Genomic DNA, 6,000 nt, shown 5'->3' on the forward strand with positions numbered 1-6,000 from the left:
GCAGCCCGCAAGCTGCTACTGGGAGGAGGCCCTTAGGGGTAGAGAAATGTTGTTCCATGTTTTGGGTGTGAGGTATAAGGTGTCCTGTCCTCGTGTTCTCCTTTTGCGAATGCAGGGTGTGTGTGTGAGAAAGTGTCTGTTGAGCTGGTGGAAGTGGAGGTGGGAGTTGAGGTAAGCTGGTCCAATGTTGTGCAGTGCTTTGTATGCATATGTGAGAAGTTTGAATTGGCAGCATTTGTGTATTGGCATCTAGTGGAGGTCTCTGAGGTGAGGTGTGATGTGGGTGCGTCGGGTAAGGTCCAGGTGGAGTCTGGCAGTGGCTTTCTGGATGGTCTGAAGGTGGTGAAGGTCTTTGGGGATTCCAGCATAGAGTGCATTGCCATAGTCAAGTCTTCTGGTGATTCATCAGAAGATATTGTTAACTATGGGTAGAGTGTGGAAACAGGCCGAGCAAAATGTGTTCACCAGAGCATCCATGTTGAGTTTGTCATCTCATATGATTCCCAGGTTGCGTGCATGGTTGGAGGTTGATGGGGTTGGACCATCTGACCTCTCCTGCTGTTTGCCAGTAAGAGGGGTGTGGTGGGGAGATTTTATTTTGGAGTATCAGCACTTCTGTCTTATCCGTGCTCAGTTTCAGCCACTTGGTTCTCATCCATTCCGCTACATGGATCATGCATTCGGTTAAGTTCGGTCTGGTTGAGGGATTTGTCTGACACAGAGTGGATGAGCTGAGTGTCATCAGCGTAAGAGATAATTGGGATGCAATGGGATCTGGTGATGTCCATGAGTAGTGGCATGTAATTGTTGAACAGCGTGGGGACCTTGCAAATCAGGTCCTTGGGCTCCAATGTGTATGGGGGGCGAAGGAGGGTCTGACTCGCCGAGTTATCCTTACGAGGACGGAGCATATCCATTTGAGAGCAGGCCATGGGTGCCTGTGTCATGTATTTTTTTTCATGAGGTTGGAGTGTGATGTGTGTTCAAAGCTGCCGATAGGTCCAGCAGTATGTGGACGACAGATTCTCCTTGGTCTAGGAGGTTGCAGATCTCATCTGTGGCAGTGATCGATGCTGTCTCTGTGCTGAAATTGCTATGGAATCTGGATTGGGAGTAGTCAGGAAGGTTGTGGAGTTCCAGGTGGCTGGTGAGTTGCTGATTCCTTTACTGGGTATGGTTGTAGGGAAATGGGTCTGAACTTGCTGAGTTGTTGGAGTCAGCCAATGTTTTTTTTAGGAGGGCTGTGCCTGTGGTGAGCTTTTACTCCTGAGGGAAGGTAGCGTACTCAATACCATCAACAAAAGGATCATTTTCAAAGTCCTCGTCCACGCTCACAAAGCCCTCCACGACACTGGACCGGCCTACCTCAACGAACGAGTAAACTTCCACATACCAACTCGACAGGTTAGCTCTGCCAACCTCGCCCTCGCTACACTCCCCAACATCCAACGCACCATATCTGGCGACAGATCCTTCTCCCACCTCGCCGCCAAGACCTGGAACTCCCTCCCCACCAACCTACGCAAGACCCAGGACCTCCTAACCTTCAGAAAGCACCTTAAAACATGGCTTTTTGAGCAGTAACCAGCATCCCCCTCACCCACCCTCCTAGCACCTCGAGACCCTAACGGGTGAGTAGTGCACTTAAGAAATTATTTAATTTGATTTGATTTGAATGGAGGAGTTGATGATATGGGTGAAGAACTTGCTGATCACTGGCCCTCCTAGTTGGTAGATGTGGTGTGGGCACAGGTTTGTGGTGACCCCGGAGTGGACGGTCCTCATGAATGAGGAGGTGTCTTCCTCAGTGAGTGTTCTTCTGTTGGTTAGGTGTTTGTCAGAATGCTAGGTGTGCAGTTTGATGAGGATGTCCTCTGGGTTTGGCTGCTTTTCAAAGTTATTGTAGATTTTCTCAAATTTGTTTTTAGGGTAATTTGAAAGGTCATAAGAGAGTTCCTGGGAGGGGGTGATGGAGTCAGTTGAAGCTTTAGGAATAGTGAATTCCTTAACAATGGCAAATAACTCTTTGCTGCTCTTGGAACTGGCCTTGATCCTATCCATGAGGGCTCTACAATAGATAATTCTCAGGAGGTAGTGGTAGTGCCTGAGGGTGGCATTGTAGGCCGATCTGTCATCGGAGTAGTGTTTATTTCTCAACTTCCTTTCAAGTTGTTTGCAGAATCTTTTGAAGTATCTTCAGTTCTTTCCTGTACCAAGAGGCCTGGTTGTTGGTTCTGAGATGTTTGTAAATTTTGATGAGTGTGAGAGCGTTGGTGCAGGTAGAGATCCATAGGTTGAAGTTAATGAGGTTCTCTGCTAGGTTGGAGGTGGTGTCGGATTGGTTTTCTTCGAATGTGTAGTGCAAGTCTGTTTCTGTTATTCTGCTCCAGTTTTGGCTGATTAGGTTGGTGGTGTTGGGAACTTTAGCCTGAGTTGTTGAAATAGTAAAATGGATGATGTAGTAGTCTGTCCATGTGTATGGAGTAGGCGTAGCAGTAGCTAATGTAATTGCTAGAGGTGAAGATCACATCTAATGTGTGTTCTGCATTTTTGGTAGGTTCCTTAACAAGTAGGGAAAGTCCTAATTTGTGTAGATTCTTGAGGAGGTCGTGGAGCTCTGGTCGGACAGGCCTCCCAAGTGGAAGGTGAAGTTACTGAGAAGAAAGAAGTTCTTTGAGTTGATGGTGAAGGTGGCAATGAAGTCTGATATGAGGTTGCAGAAGTTACCTCACGGACCAGGTGTTCTGCACATTAGGGTACCCTTCAGGTTGTTGTTGTTGTTAGCTTGCAGGTTAAAGTGCAAGTATTCAATGAAAACTGTGTCTGGGTCCATGGTGGTTGTGCAATTGAAGGTGTTCTTGTACATGGGGAGGCCTCTGCTGAGTTTCTGGAAGCGGTCCTGGCATTCGATTTTATATCCTGCTGGGATGGCCACAGCAATATCAGGAGCTGAGATGGGGTTCATCCAGGTTTCGGTTAGGAAGAGGAGGTTTGGTATGCAGCTTTTGAGGATGTCCCAGATATTGGTGGCGTGCTTTTTTTTAGAAAGCATGTGTCTAGGAGCATGCGTGTGAGGGTGCGTTAGGTGTTGCGGGTGGTGCTAGGTGAAGTGAGGTTGGGAGACAGTGACATGGGAATCCGAGTGGCGGGGTAGGGGGCCAAGTTGCTGGAAGTGAAGGGGCAGTCGGAGCATGTGAAAGATTAATTTAAATCCATTAAGGGTTAGGGCTATACTCTACCTAAGGGTTATGGAAAGGATCTACTCTAAAATACTTTACTTTTAGTGTTACAGTTACAATTAAGGTGAAGGTTATGTAAATATAGATAAATTCACTAAAGCGATGTAACAGTAAACTGATACGGTCCATGTTGTCCTAATGTCAATATAGTGGGGAGAAAGTAGTTGCAATGAAGATGCTGTCAATATAGTGGCATCAATATAGTGGAATCAATATAGTGGAACCCCAAGAAAGGGCACCACAACATAGTAACATACAACTGTTTCATTATGGCTAAAGACTGTAAAATATAACCAAACATCTAGTTACATTGCCACAGACCCTCATATTGCTGACCCTCTCCAGAGCTGGAATAATATGGACATTAAGATCAACAAATTTAGGTTTGTGCCACAGAAAGAACTGGTTTCCCTTGTTTCACGTATCAGTTTTGATACTCTGCATGAATTTATCTTAGCTCTTTCGCGATGAGGCAATCCCACTAACTTTACTGCAATTAAATGTATATACATGTTTCGGCTCACTCGCCAGGGTTCACAGAAACAAGATTGGATCGAGGATGCTATTTTATCAGACTCATGTTTCCTGCAGTATTTGTTTACATATACCACAATGGATGAGTCTCATCTTTCATACACCTTTCTATGAAAAAGACTAAAAGCAAACAGAGGTGTATGTCGCTGTTTGGTTCTGAGGGTCGTGTTACGAAAGGTCCAACAACTATTTTAATCCTACCACCCTAATGCTGCAGGAGCATCTGCAGAGAGTCATGCAGTGGTAAAATATGCATGGGAAAAGGGATTTAAATGGGAGGGGAAAAAGCAAAAGGTGCATAACCCAACAAAAACAGTTTTCATTGGGCATCTGTGATAAGCGCCTCATACGGCCATCGACATGCCCTTATAAGGAAACGGAGGGAAAGAGCGATGAAGTGTGGTGCTCGCATTTGCATAGGATGCTCCTGAGAGACACCTGGGATTAAATCCCATGATTCATAGCTGACAGTTTTGAAACGACACCAGAAATGATGTCATGGAAGGAGTTATGCATGCGATCATGCACACAGTCATGCAAGTGTATAACTACTGCCTGACATCATACTCTAAGGATACTGATAGTGCTCAGTATCTGAAAGGACACGATCAGTTCTGGCATGTCACAGGCAATTTAAATACACATCAATTCTGGTGGATTTGGTACATTAAATGTACATATAGTAATTCAGTGGGTTACATATTTGTCAATGACCATATTAATGCAGGTAACCCGCACCATGGGTTTCAATAGTTGCAGTTCCCTGTTCCAGAAAAACCATGGCACTTAATTATATTTCAGTTTTTAGAACTTAAATGAAATACCGCAAATGGTACAGTAGGTTGCAGGTTATCCAGGGATCTAGGTCATGTAAACATTCTAATTACTTTTCAGCTCTAGAAGTGTTGGACACCGTTTGAGGGGACAGGGAGCAGGCAGTGGCTTTTTGGGCCTCAACAGTAGGGTTGTTTGAGGTTGGTTGCCACTTGTGCCCCATGGCTGCTCCTACTATGGCTCTGCAAACTGACCAAGTACAATCCTTTCTACACTTGACTCTCAGGATAGTGAAGGCAAGCAGTAAAAGACTTCTCAGTGAGGCAATGTTGAGGGCAAGAACTTAGGACTCAACAGTCAACAAACAGACACAACTACTTAGGGCCTCATTACGAGGCTGGTGGTCCCAAGACTGGCAACCTCACGGTTGCAGTCGGACCGCCATGGCGGTCCGTCTGCCACATTACGAGTTAGGCAGGCGGACCTGCCTAAAGACCACCATCCTCACCAGGATTTCAGATCCCGACGGAGTGACAGCAGTCTTGGTTGTAGGCAGCCAGAGCGGCTCTGAACTCAGTGCCGCCAGGCTGATTACAACCTTGTCCTCCGCCAGCCTTTTCATGGCAGTTTCCCCACCATGAAAAGGCTGGCGGCCCCTGCATTGCCCATGCCTGCTCTGCAGACAGTGCGCATTCTGAGGGTGGGTCTTCAGACTTAAGACACATATAGCTGGTCTAAATGATGATATTCAATGGACTAACTTTATCCATTAACCACCTTACTCCTTTTCATCACAATGACCAAACCTCGAGTTGTTCTGGACATGATCCATTACTTAGGAGTTCCTTTAATAATACTGAATATTGCTTCCCTACACTTAACTGCGACATTGTTCGCTATATATATATAGACATATATATATTTACATCTTTAAATTTTTTATTTTTTGACTTTCATGATAGGTCTTAGATTTGTTCACTTGATTATTGGCATACTTCAATAATGGCCGACACCTTTAGCCTTCTAGTTCATGTATTTACATGCTAAGATGGCTGCCACCTTTCTGCCCTTGTTTAGTCCCTTTTCTCTTTTCCCTGCTCTCCCTTACTGTTCTTAAACCCCGTGGTGACAGAGACTCCATGATTCCGGGGTGCAGAACCTGGCGCAGGTTTACCGGCAGTGCCCCTGTACATTGAAAGTAAGTGCCATCTTCGAAGATTGCTAGTTTTGTGTCTTAGTAACCGGCATCACCGCGATCTCGGCCTTTTCAGCACCTAGGGCCAGATGTAGCAAAGGGTTTGCGCCTCGCAAACTGCGAAAATCGCCGTTTGCGAGGCGCAAAAGCCTCTTTGCTATTCAGCAATGCATATTGCGAGTCGGGAACGACTCGCAATATGCATTTCAGAATCGCAAATAGGAAGGGGTGTTCCCTTCCTATTTGCGATTCGGAGTG

This window comes from Pleurodeles waltl, chromosome 6 (assembly GCF_031143425.1).
Source record: "Pleurodeles waltl isolate 20211129_DDA chromosome 6, aPleWal1.hap1.20221129, whole genome shotgun sequence".
Classification (NCBI taxonomy): Eukaryota; Metazoa; Chordata; class Amphibia; order Caudata; family Salamandridae; genus Pleurodeles; species Pleurodeles waltl.